At 40.9% G+C, this 11,867-nt stretch overlaps 1 protein-coding gene across 3 annotated transcripts in view; it reads right to left on the bottom strand.

Moving 5' to 3' along the window:
* Nucleotides 1–11,400, bottom strand: part of FOXN3 (forkhead box N3) — a 415,590-nt gene extending 404,190 nt beyond the window's left edge. For all 3 annotated transcript variants that reach the window (XM_019518676.1, XM_019518678.1, XM_019518679.1), the window contains exon 1: nt 11,230–11,400. The gene's annotated coding sequence lies outside the window, so the exon portion shown is untranslated. The remainder of the gene's footprint in view (nt 1–11,229) is intronic.
* Between the last annotated feature and the right edge of the window lie 467 nt (nt 11,401–11,867).

Raw genomic sequence — 11,867 nt, 5'->3', positions numbered from 1 at the left:
ACAGTATCAAAAGCCTTCCTGAAGTCTAGGAAAACTATATCCACTGCCACCCCTGCATCCAATGATTTAGTGACCTGGTCGTAAAAGGCCACCAGGTTGGTCTGACAGGACCTGCCGCTGATGAACCCGTGCTGGTTGCCCCTGAGCATGCCGTTCCCTGCTGGCCCCTCCTGGATGTGTGCCAGAATAATTTTCTCGAACAGCTTGCCCAGGATCAAGGTAAGGCTGACTGGCCTGTAGTTCCCCAGGTCCTCTTTCTTTCCCTTTTTGAAGACGGGAACCACGTTGGCCCTCTTCCAGTCCTCCGGCACCTCTCCAGAGCACCACGAGTGTTCATAAAGCCGTGCCAGGGGACTTGCAATGACCCCAGCGAGTTGTGTCCTCCCCTTTCTGCAGAGCTGAAGACCCGCAACTGTCAGGACTGAGAGCTCTCTGCCTTCATCCCCTGTGTCCTGGACATGACCCAGAGCCTCAGGTATGCCCCTAGATCCCTCTCCAACTTTGGCCTGGACAACAAAGGAGCTTGCTATGCTTCTGTGCCCAGCAACTATCTTGTCCCTTGCAATTCAAACAAAACTCAGTATATTGGCCTAACAGTATTACTTAGTTGCTTTGAATCCCACCCTGGCCTTGCCTTCTCCACCACTTCCAGTTCAGACGTCTTGCAGTCACCTTCAAAGCCCTCCAGAACTGCTATTACTGCATACTCTTTTAGCTCAGTTTGATTTCTTCCCTGTTTCAAAGTTACCTGCCATAATTTGGATGCTAACACTGCCTTTAACAATAATAAATAACACACGGCTTTAAAAGTCTGCCTTGTATGAAAAAGAAACAGCAAACTGTAATAAAAGTTCAAGGCCTGCTTTCAGGAGTGTGTGAGTCCTGCCTGTAGAAAAATGTGGGTATGCACCAAACTTATGTGCTCAGTTACCAGCATTGCACAACACATAACTAGTCATCTGTGCACATAAGCACAGTGAGCTATGGTAAACGCCCATGCAAATTATGCAAGCATTTTAACCCTGTACTGAAATCAGAAGGGCTACATTGATGTAAAAATTATACAAATCAGTGCTGCTTAGCATATCCCCATGGGCACAATGAGCAGCATGGGGCCAATCCATAGGGCAAATCCTATACACAGTGTTGGTCTATCTACACAGGTTTGGGCTGCAAGTGCGATCCAGTCCACTGGGCTGGGCCTGAGCATCAGCCCAACTCCACGTGCCAGATCTGACTGAAAAGTAACCCTCTGTGTTGGCATGATCCACCACATGGGGCCATGTCATCCAGCCCATGGGGTTCCCCATGGGCCTGGAAATTTTGCAGCAGGGGAGTGGTGGCAGAGTTACCCCCTACAACCCCCAGAACTGCAGCAACTAACACTGACATTTTGCCCTCAACGCCAAATTTCCGAATGCATGGGGAACCCCATGGGCTGGATAACACAGCTCCTTAGGCCAAATCCAGCCAGCAGGCCATAGATTGAGCACCACTGATGTAAATGAAACCAGCATCAACTCTAGTTTTTAATATAATTGAACCTACAGCATTCCACATTGTGGTGCCTTCACAGGTTAGAGGCAGTTTGACAACTGTTCCCTATATTTTCTTGGTTTCAGCCCACACATTACTGCTTAGAACTTCTAAGTGCATTTCCTTTCTCAAAAACATGCACTCCTTGTTTAATCTCTTTAGAAAATGCTTCTCTGCCCAAAAGGCAGAATAAGCTCTTTATTTAGGGCCTTTCACACCTGCAGGGATGTGAGAGTACGGGGCAAGAATAGGTCCCTAATGAGCATACTGAGCAGTTCACCATATGCACAATACTAAAATGATAAAATGTTAATGAAGGGAAAAGTATCTTAGTGAATTATTAAAGTGAAGTTTCTAAAGCTCAGAGTGAGAGAAACCTACTCAAAATGTTAAAAACAGGATCAAAATATTTGGAACCTTCCCCTCCAATATGAGAGATTTACAAAATTCAGTGTTAAAAAGGATGTAATAAGCAGGTAACATGCAGAGATGAGTTTGCTCTCAACAAAGATCCAGGCAATCTTGAGCTTTGGGAAATGCTTGGCTCCTGGTCCTGCTTGGGACTTTGTACTTAGCCCTGTCTCTAATAATTCCCTCCAGTCCTTTTCACAGCAAGTGCAACCAGCAGTGAAATTCACAGTAGGAAGATACGGACTACTAAGGGAAACATGCACAGGGAGGCTCTACAGGATATGTCAGGCTAGCAAGGCTGCATATGCTAGCTGTGCCGGAAGCTGACATAACCAGGGCAAAGGTCGGCCACTATGCAAAACCAAACAAAAGAAGAAACTGCTCTGTATCAGGGAGTCACAGACCTGCCTGGGGGTGTGGAGAACTCAAGATACAAGGCAGGGTTAGAGCAAAAATGAAGTTACCATGTAGTTCAGTAATAACTGAACTAAACCCTTCCAAGGAGCCAAACAAAAAGGGTGGCTACTAACATTTTAGAGTGTAAAAAACTTTTCACAATAAAGTTACCCTCCTTGCAAGGTGCTATACCCTGGCTTGGTCTGCCACAACCCTACTTGTTAATAAGTCTGGCAGATTTTCTTTTCAGCCATGCTATATATCCCAGATGGCCTGACCAAGGTGGAGAGGAGTATGCATGGGAGGTGAGCATTGTGCACTTGGGTTCAGGTTAAGGGTTCAACCTGAGCTGCAGCAGAAGGCCAAGTAGGACCAAAGTCCTACTGCAGCAGGTGGTTCTTTCCTAGATGACTGAGTAGGATTTTAGTCATCTCTTTTATTGAGCCAAATATAGAGATGGGAAAGATGCTGCAGAGCTGGTCCAAGTAGGAAATATTACTGAAAAAATCCTGTTCTCACCTGTTTCCTGGACCACCACAGCTACAACAATGCTACACACTACTCCTAGCTGATTGCTGTCATCCAGGGAATACACTTTAAAGAACTAATCAAGCAGAATCCCTCTGCATCTGAGAAGAAGCACTGCCAGGGACAACTGACTACGCCTTAGCAAGTCAGAGATTACCCCCCACAAACAAGGTGTGCAGGAAAAGCAACTGGGGCAGATCCACTCCATATAAGCCCTTAAAGAATACAGGCCCTTTTCCAGCACCAAGTAAGCATATCTGCTGATGGGACGTGTCCTCGACAAGCTGGCCTTTTGATAGTTCTACTATTTTGGAACTAATTGAGAATAATATCTAGCATCTACATAGTTCTTTCCAGTTGCATGTCTTGAAGTTAACAATGAATTCTTACTTCTTACTTCTATTATCACCGCGTCTACAATCCCCGTCCATACACAAAGGTCCCATTGTGCCAGACACTGCATAAGCCTAGACAAAAAGAATGGATACCACTCAGAAGCTACCTTTCCAAGTATAAGACAAGAGACAACAGATGGATACAGACAGGCAGAGAGGGGGAGTACCAGGAAACTGTACTGGTCTTCATGATAAACAGAGGTCTCAGCCTAGCCACTGGGCATTATTTTGCAGGAGATTGGGAGGAATTAAAAATGTCAGTTTTGCAGCTGTTTACAGGAAGCTGCTCCCAACCATGAAATGCACCATGGGAGGAAATGTGCTTATTTGAAATTTAACAGTGGGCAATGCAGGCTAGCCTCATGGGCTGACTGGAGGTATGAGTTTGCAACTTGATAGTAAATGAGAGATGACAGATAGGATATGAGCCCTGAAAGAGGGAGATAAGTAGTTTGCTTGATGTGACAGAGAGGCAACCAACAGAGTCATGCAAAGGGAACGGTGTCCTGGTCAAAGCAAAAGATTAGGGAAATGAACTTTGCAGCAGAATTCTGAACAGATATAAGCTGGGCTGGGTCGCATGTGTGAAGGCAAGACCGAAGGATGTCGGCGAACAGATTACAAGAAATGACAAGTTTCACCACGGGCAGACAAGGTTCTTTGGGTGAATCTGATATCTTTTGTTAGACCAATTTAATTAGCTGGAAAAAAATGTTAAACAAGCTTTCGGGTTTAAAAACCCTTCGCCAGGCTGAGGAAATTTCTGCAGCTGGTACGTGCTCTTCCTGGGGAGTCAGTTGTCAGGCAGGTTATAATATGTCATAAATCCAATCTCTATAGTCCATGATTTTTAGTATCTAGGAAGTTGATGAAGTGGAGTTCATAGGGTCGTCTCTGAAAAGTGTTTTGTAAATTTTCTTTGAGGATTAGAACTGTTGGGGCACACCTCTCACCTTCAAGTTTCACCACTCACATTTTAAACAAGGCATAAAACTAATAATTAAGGCATAAAATTGATAAAGTAATATGAAGACTTAGTTCTTATACAGCACGTTTCATCAGCAGATCTTGAAATGCTTCCTAAGGGAAGTATTATTTTCCCAAAAAAGGCAGAATGACTTGCTCAAGGCCGCCAACAGAGCTGAAAGGTGGGAAGAGAATCCAGGCCTCCTGCCTTAAAATCTCGTGGTTTGTCTGCTGTGTTGAGCCACAACACATCTCTGAGAATCCTGAGCAAATAGTTCATCAGATTTCAGCACTGTCAAACCTGCCCCTGAACTCTAGTGCTGATTCACTCTGAAATCGAATCCATAACCAAGGCCTGCTCTAGATCTGACTAATCTGCTCATGTCTAGTAATAATCCACAGCTCCATTACTACTGCCGTTCCATCTGACTGCATTTTATACTAGGCACATTCCCACCCAGCACCTTTATCTTTACATTTTAAGATGACTGTTTATTTTATGATAAAAAATATTAAGGCATCACTGGGTACTTAGTATATCAATGAATAGATTGATAACACACTTCTTGTTGGCTTAGAAGAGTGTTTTTTTCTTAACAGGTGCACTCTTTGAGGTCTGTCTTTTCACATGAGAGTTTCATTACATTTTTGGGTGAGAACGTTTAGTACCGCTGCTTGACGGACCTCCCAGGTCTCCACCAAAGGGACTGTGTAGGGACATAGACATAAAAAGAGCACTATAAAGATTTTTAAAGAACATGAATGTAAAACACAGCAAAAAAATAAAGGGCCTGATCATCAAAAGTGCAGAGCATTCAGCAGTCACTGGGTACTCCTTGGGGCTCTCTGTGGTCTCCACTGTGAAGATTTATGAGTGTAACTTTGAATAACCATTTTTTAATATCAAGGGCTTTTTATTTACATCCGAGACTTAGAGAGACATCCGAGTAGCAGTGTGGCATTCCTGGACATCGCAGAGGAAAAGAAACCTCATGTTACACATGAGATAACTGTGAAGGAGGACTACTATTATTTTTTCACTTGTATGGCACCACAGATGTTCATAATTCCTCTATGGACGGGTTCCGTACCCTGAGGGGCTTGCAGTTTCAGTTCCCAATCCTGCAAACACAACCATAATGCTCACAACTAAAGTCAATGGATATTCTCTAATCAGTAGTAGGTTTCTGCAGAACTGGGCCCCGCATTAGATCAAAAGCAAACAAGAGAAACTGGCAAAGCATAGTGGGGACAGTTCTTTATCTGTGTTTGTACAGCACTTACCACAACTGAATTCCTCCTGGTCCTTGACAGGGGCTCCTAAGCTTTGCTGAACAATAATGATAATAATCAAAGGGTAGGAAAAGACAAGGATAGGGAGAAACCAATTGGATTATAACACATTTTATTTTTAGAGTAATATTTAAATCTAGAGGCTAGATATGAAGTCTAGGGGAAAGATTTTCAAATGTCGCTAAGTGTCTTGGGGTGTCTCCATTTCTGGGTGCTAAGCTTGAGACACTTTACAGGGGTCATGTTTTTTAGAATTCACCTTCTGAAAATCAGACTCCAGTAAGATGTTTCAAGTTAGGCCCCCAAAATCAACCAGTCAGTTTTAAAAATCGTAGTCATTATTTATACATTTCAATTAGACATTGTTTTATTTTGTTTTATCGCATTTGCTTTATTTTACTCTTTTAAATTATCATTATTCAAGGACCTGTTTTTGGTCCTGTTTTGGCTCAGTTGAGAGATCTAAAAATCATAAACCAGCAAATTCAAATATAAGGCAGGATAGTCTCATTCTACTCAGTGGGTGCATCTACATGAGACGCTACTGCGCAGTACCTGGAGTTACTATGCAGTAGCACCGGCGAATACCTTTTTAGTGACTCTACTGTGTAGCGGCCTAATAATACTGCACAGTACCATATTAGCACTCTTGGTGCTGTGTGATGTGCTACTGCTCAGCATTATTCGGCTACTGCGTATTTAGTGTCTCGTGCAGACGTGCCCAGTGTTTAGAATGGTGATTTGCTTCCAGGTGGCTAATTCTTCTGTCAAGAATGACTCTAATGCAGCAGACAGAGGTAGTTAACCAAGTTAGTCTGAAGTCAGGTGGAAGGTAAGGTAGATTTGCTCTTTATAGATTAACTGAATCAGAGATGTGTGGGATACGCTTCATAAGTAGTAAGTGTACTTGTCTAATTAAACAATCAGCTCTTAGATTTTATTCATGTACTAGATTTTCTTTTAACATTATGTATCTGTTCCATATCAATCTGAGGAAAAAGCCCTTCAATAAACTCAGCTGAGTTCAGTAAATAGATCTCATTAGGTGATAATTGAGAAATAATGTGTTTTCCTGAATACACTTAGTTATTAAATCAATGATGAGCTTAACCTGAACCCTGGATTTGAACACAAAGCCTATTTTGGGGAGCTATAACCCCAACTTTATCACTGGCCTCTGATCTGGGATCTCACTTCCAACTTGGAAGTGGTTCAGAGAAGGACCTGGACCTGTATTTCACACATATCTAGTTGTTTTCTGTGTTTTCCCCTAAAATACCTATTATATTGGAATATTGGCACAAATTAATTTATGAAAGAGGACTACATGTTCAAGAATGCCTGAACCCAGTCTGATATTATCTAGTGGTTTGAGGAGAGGTCTGGAAATCAGGGGATCTTAGTTCTCTTTCAAGCTCTGCCAATGACTTCCTTTTTAACCTTGTACAAATCACTCCACAACCTTCTGCCTCAGTTTCCTAATCTCTGGAAACTGCCACCCACAGGTTCTGTGGGTATTACTTAATGACTGTTTGTGAAGTGGCTGATAGGATGAAATTGGGTTTAGGAATTTAAGAACAATTGCTACTAGTAAATTAGTTAATGTACATTTTTTTCTATTCTCAAAATTTTCCCTTTCTTTGGGAAAATGCATTTGTGCAACCAAACTGGATACTCAGGCAACCATTATGTAATCTCCATGTACTAATGTCCAATTTAAACACTACCAATTTTAGAGTCTGCCTTTGAAAATGTGGCTCAGACAATAAAAAATATAGGGGATGGGGAGGAAGAAGAGTGGATTGACAACATTAAACCTCTGCTTTTTACTTTATGTTGCATTTCTGATACCGAAGAATACTGAGAAGTAGTTGGTATAGTAAAACTTTTACGAACAGACCTATTCAGAGATAAATGCTGCTATGCAGACATTGTAACGAATTCTCCATGAAGAATGAAGGGCAAATCTAGAAAGCAACTAATCCAGTTCATTTCCTTCGGTTTGTAAAAACAAGTAACTGACATATTTCCTGCTGATGAACGTTCCTGCAGATAAGAGAGCTCCTGACAACAGGAAACTCTTTGGTAGAAGAGAGAAAGCTTTTACTGTGAAGCCTAACATTCTTCATCTAAGCTCCCAATCAATTAAAAGCAACATCTGGCTAATTATATGCAGGATGAATAAAAATATACAATTGTCCAAATCTCAAAGACTATTCTAACATGTACGTGAACCAATATTTGCATGAAACGCTGACATGCTTCAGTTCTACAACACTTGGGAGCCAACTCTTATTTGCACTCAGGCCACTTTACATCTCTCTGGTAATATAAAGGGACCTTCAAGTTGGAGTAAATTACATTTACATTGATTTTAAGGTGTCCTTAGACTACTCTGACCTTAATGTAAGTAAGAATCAGACCTTTTTTGTCCTGAGTGGACAAAGCTCTAATCTTGAGAGATGCACAAGGCTTCTTTCAAGGTGCTGAGTGCCTCTAATTCAATGTTATGCAGGATCTGGCCCTAAAGCCCTAAGAATTGCTCAGCAGTCAGCTAGTTTTCCTAAAACCATGAAATATGCAAGCAAAGAGAAAACAAAGGTCAAACTGGTCATTTTCGAAGGTTTCAAACTGATGATTTATACTGAGGGTGAAGCATTCAAGTGCTTTAAACTGGCTGTTTGGTCAGTATAACAGAGCTAAATGAAAATGTAAGGGAATACCAAAATGAAATGCTGCAGAGAAAATGTAATAAAGGCTGAAGACATCTTTCCATCAAAAACATTTGAAATCAGCATCTGCCAGAAAAACAAACAAACAGACAGTTCACTCATCTCCTTGTGCATTTGCAGAGAGAGATTCCAGTTTTGCTTTGAAAGCAAAATTTCTCTCACACCACAAACTTACTGAAAGTCCAGTACAGTGAAACTTTAATTTACCCAAGTAGTAATCTTAGTAGTTTACTCTGCCTTTATTTTTCCACACTGCATTCACGGCTAATAGAGTGTATTTTCCTTTCAGATTTATGTTCTTGCCTTCAGTGCTCTTGAAGAGAAAGGACGGTTCTAATAGAAACAATGATTTAATGTCCACAGTTAACACTTATTAATTCAAGGTTTTTTTCCCCAAGATATAAAGTAGAGTTGTGAAATTGCCTTAGCGTTCAAGTTCAAATAATTAACTTTTAACAGTTTTGTAGTTCACAGGAACAAAGTAGGCCGAATTCAGTTCTGTTACAACTCCTCGGAAGCTGATGGAACTGTACCAGGAATGAATTTAATCCAACAGTTGGCACCCAAATATTTTTTCTCAGCCCTTCTGTTTTGAGCCTTTTTACAATATGGAACTTGAAACTACAACATAAGCTTCTCCTGGCCCAATGTTGCGGGCCTCACTCAGGCAAGACTCCCACTGAAATCAATAGCAGCTTTGCCTGAGTAAGGAGAGCAGGTTGTTTCCCTTAACTCTTTGTTCTGTCGAAAGTATGAAACAAAATGCAGATATGAAATATGGAAGAAGGTGCAGTTTTTGTTGTAAAATGACCTTGATTTGACAGGCACAGTCTCAGGTTTCAACAGATGCTGTGGGAAAGGCAGCAGAAGCCAACATGTTCTACAGGCATTTCTGATGATATGCAGGCTTTTTTTTTTTTTTATAAATGGGGAGAGGGGGAGTAGTCTTCTCAGTTTCCATGACAACAGTGTCTCCACTTGTCTGTTATTAGATATCATGCACTTCCTGTGTCTAAATTTTTAAGCCAATCAGGAAAGTGTTTATAGATTTTACAGCTTCTGGGACAGTCCCTCTTTAACAAGAGAGCTACTTTAATGACATGTAAGGCTTAGGCTACAAACCTTAAAAGGCCTTACATTTTCAACTGCAAAACGATCACACTTTACGTTGTTTACTGGCTCATGCATGGGATACTCTGAAGGAAACAGGGCTTTTGATGCCTAATTTATTGCCCTCTTTACAAATGCCAATTCTTTTTTAATACTGAGAAAAACTCATTTCCATTGTGTGTTCATTTTTTATTCTGATTCTCTGCATGTCACAATGTTAACCTTCTGTGCATAAAACAATTTGAATCCAACCAATGAGTTTAAAGATCCAGTTACTCCAGTATTGCTCTGGTCTGACATAAATGATACTACAGCCTAAAATTGCTTGTTGTAATAAAAGTTTCTGTAAACCAGGCTGGGAGTATGATAACACAATAGAATTTGACAGAAATATGTTGACAATACAACCAAAAGCTGACCACGGTCGAAAAAGACTGCTAGAAATGAAAACGCCTGCTTTGCCCAGTGAGGAAATGCCATATATATATTTTGAAGAAATAAACCTAAGAAAAAGTCCAGCTAAGTTAGATGTCAATACTGCAGAAAGGCAAGAAAGGGGAAGCTAATCTGAAAATAGGAAAACACCTCTCTTAATAATAGCACTGAACAAATCAATCTTAACACAAGAGATGAGTCCTTCTAAATGTATGCGTGTGTAAAGTACACCACATACAAATTGTAAAGTATAAACAGGCTGTCTCTATAAAATAGTGATTTAAAAATCAATGAAATGCAGGAACAAAAGAAATACAACGGTGTCTGCCTAAGATTAGTAAAATGAATGCTTGTGTCAATGAACTGGAAGCACACTGGCTATGACAATCTCCACATGGGGGCTGGCAACAGACTATTCCTTTCACATTAGATTCATTTTTTCTTAAATTATTATAATTGTCCACCCCAACTGTTCTCTGATGCATTTCCCAAAGCATGGCTTGCATTTGAGAACTTCTACAACTCGGCTCGGGAATCGAAAACAAAATGAACCAAAACACCCTTCTACTCTGAGCCAATCCTGTGATGTCAAAACTCACTGAAGCCAGAGGGAGGTGCAAGTGCTTAGCACCTCCCAGAACCAGGCTCAGCATCTATGCAGGATCTGGCCTTAGGGCTCCTGGGGAAAATGTTTTATTTTTCTAAAAATGTCTTTCACACCTGTGAACAAAATTATTACCAGCTTTGGCCAGGCTCTTTCTCCCCAGATAACAGTTATTAGTACCTCATTCGGAATTCAGAATTTAAAAAAAGATCAGAACTGATTTGCTGTTTGATATAAATTGTAGCCACAGACTGGGGAATTTGGTTAAAACAACAGAGCCAAGGGAACAGCATGAACTACTCAAAGCAGCACAGCCGCAAAATTAGGAAACGGTCCTCCAGTCCTTAGTCACTGGGTATTTTGCTTAAGTTATATGTAACTATTTCACACTGTAGTGGATGAAGTTATTAACACACATGCATGAATACACACACACACATACACACACATCCCTAACTGAACAGAGCAAGCAAGTTATGCTTTTCAATAAGAAATAAAGTAAAAAGGTAGTTAACCAACTAAATACCCCCCTCCCCAGAGCTGTGGGGGCTTTTTTTTAATAAACTTACTTTAGAAACTAAACTAATCTGGATGAGGTTATTGTCCATCCTGCATCATATTACAATGTGAGCTTGATGCAGTAGATCCACTGAAATACATATGAAATTTGGGGATAAAAAAGCCCCTGAAAAACAAACAACCCAAACCTCAAAATCAAAATGTGCACAAATGCAGCTGTTTGAACATTTATAGGCTCCTAATGACAATGCTAAACCCCTGAGTCAAAGATTAAAAGACAGGAAATGAGAACCATTTTAGTTACCTTTTAATCTTTGTTTTTTGCTCTTGCTCCCTCCTGCATTAGTTGCTGTTGCAGTTTTGTTATATTCTCACAGTTAATCCTTTCATTCTGGTTTGATTCAGTATTTGGAAGGATCCCTCCAGACAGAATGCAGCCGTAACCCAGACTCCATGCTCACTGAGCTATCCTTGTGTCAGAGGTACTGCTAAAACCACAGAAATAAGGAAACTTTCTGCTGGGTCCTAGTGCTCAACAAAACACAGAGACTCCCACAGTACTAGAGCATAAACAACTCTCTTCTTTTTCTGAGTCTTTTGCCAGCACACAGTGGGGAGCACTGTCACATAAGCGCTTCTTGCTTTAAATCTAAATGCAAACAATGAACATGGACTTGATCTGATTTTGTGTGTCCCACATGCGGGGATCAGGATAGAATGCCATCCCAAATCCAAATCTGGATCTCAATTTTACTCCCAACTCCCATTTAATGGACCAAAACAAAATCCTGGCTTTAAATGCAATCACGCTTCATACAGCGATCAAAATAGCAACCAGCTCTGAATTTTGCAATTCGGGCCTTACTCCCAATGGCCATTATAAAGCCAAAACGAATTTGTCATTCTTAGTCTGGCAAAAAATCCTGATTAAGACAAAGTGGC

Source organism: Gavialis gangeticus, unplaced genomic scaffold (genome assembly GCF_001723915.1).
Source record: "Gavialis gangeticus isolate Ggan-Ray unplaced genomic scaffold, GavGan_comp1, whole genome shotgun sequence".
Lineage (NCBI taxonomy): Eukaryota > Metazoa > Chordata > Crocodylia > Gavialidae > Gavialis > Gavialis gangeticus.
Note: the sequence above shows the minus strand (reverse complement) of the source record. Positions and strands in the feature narration are given on the sequence as shown.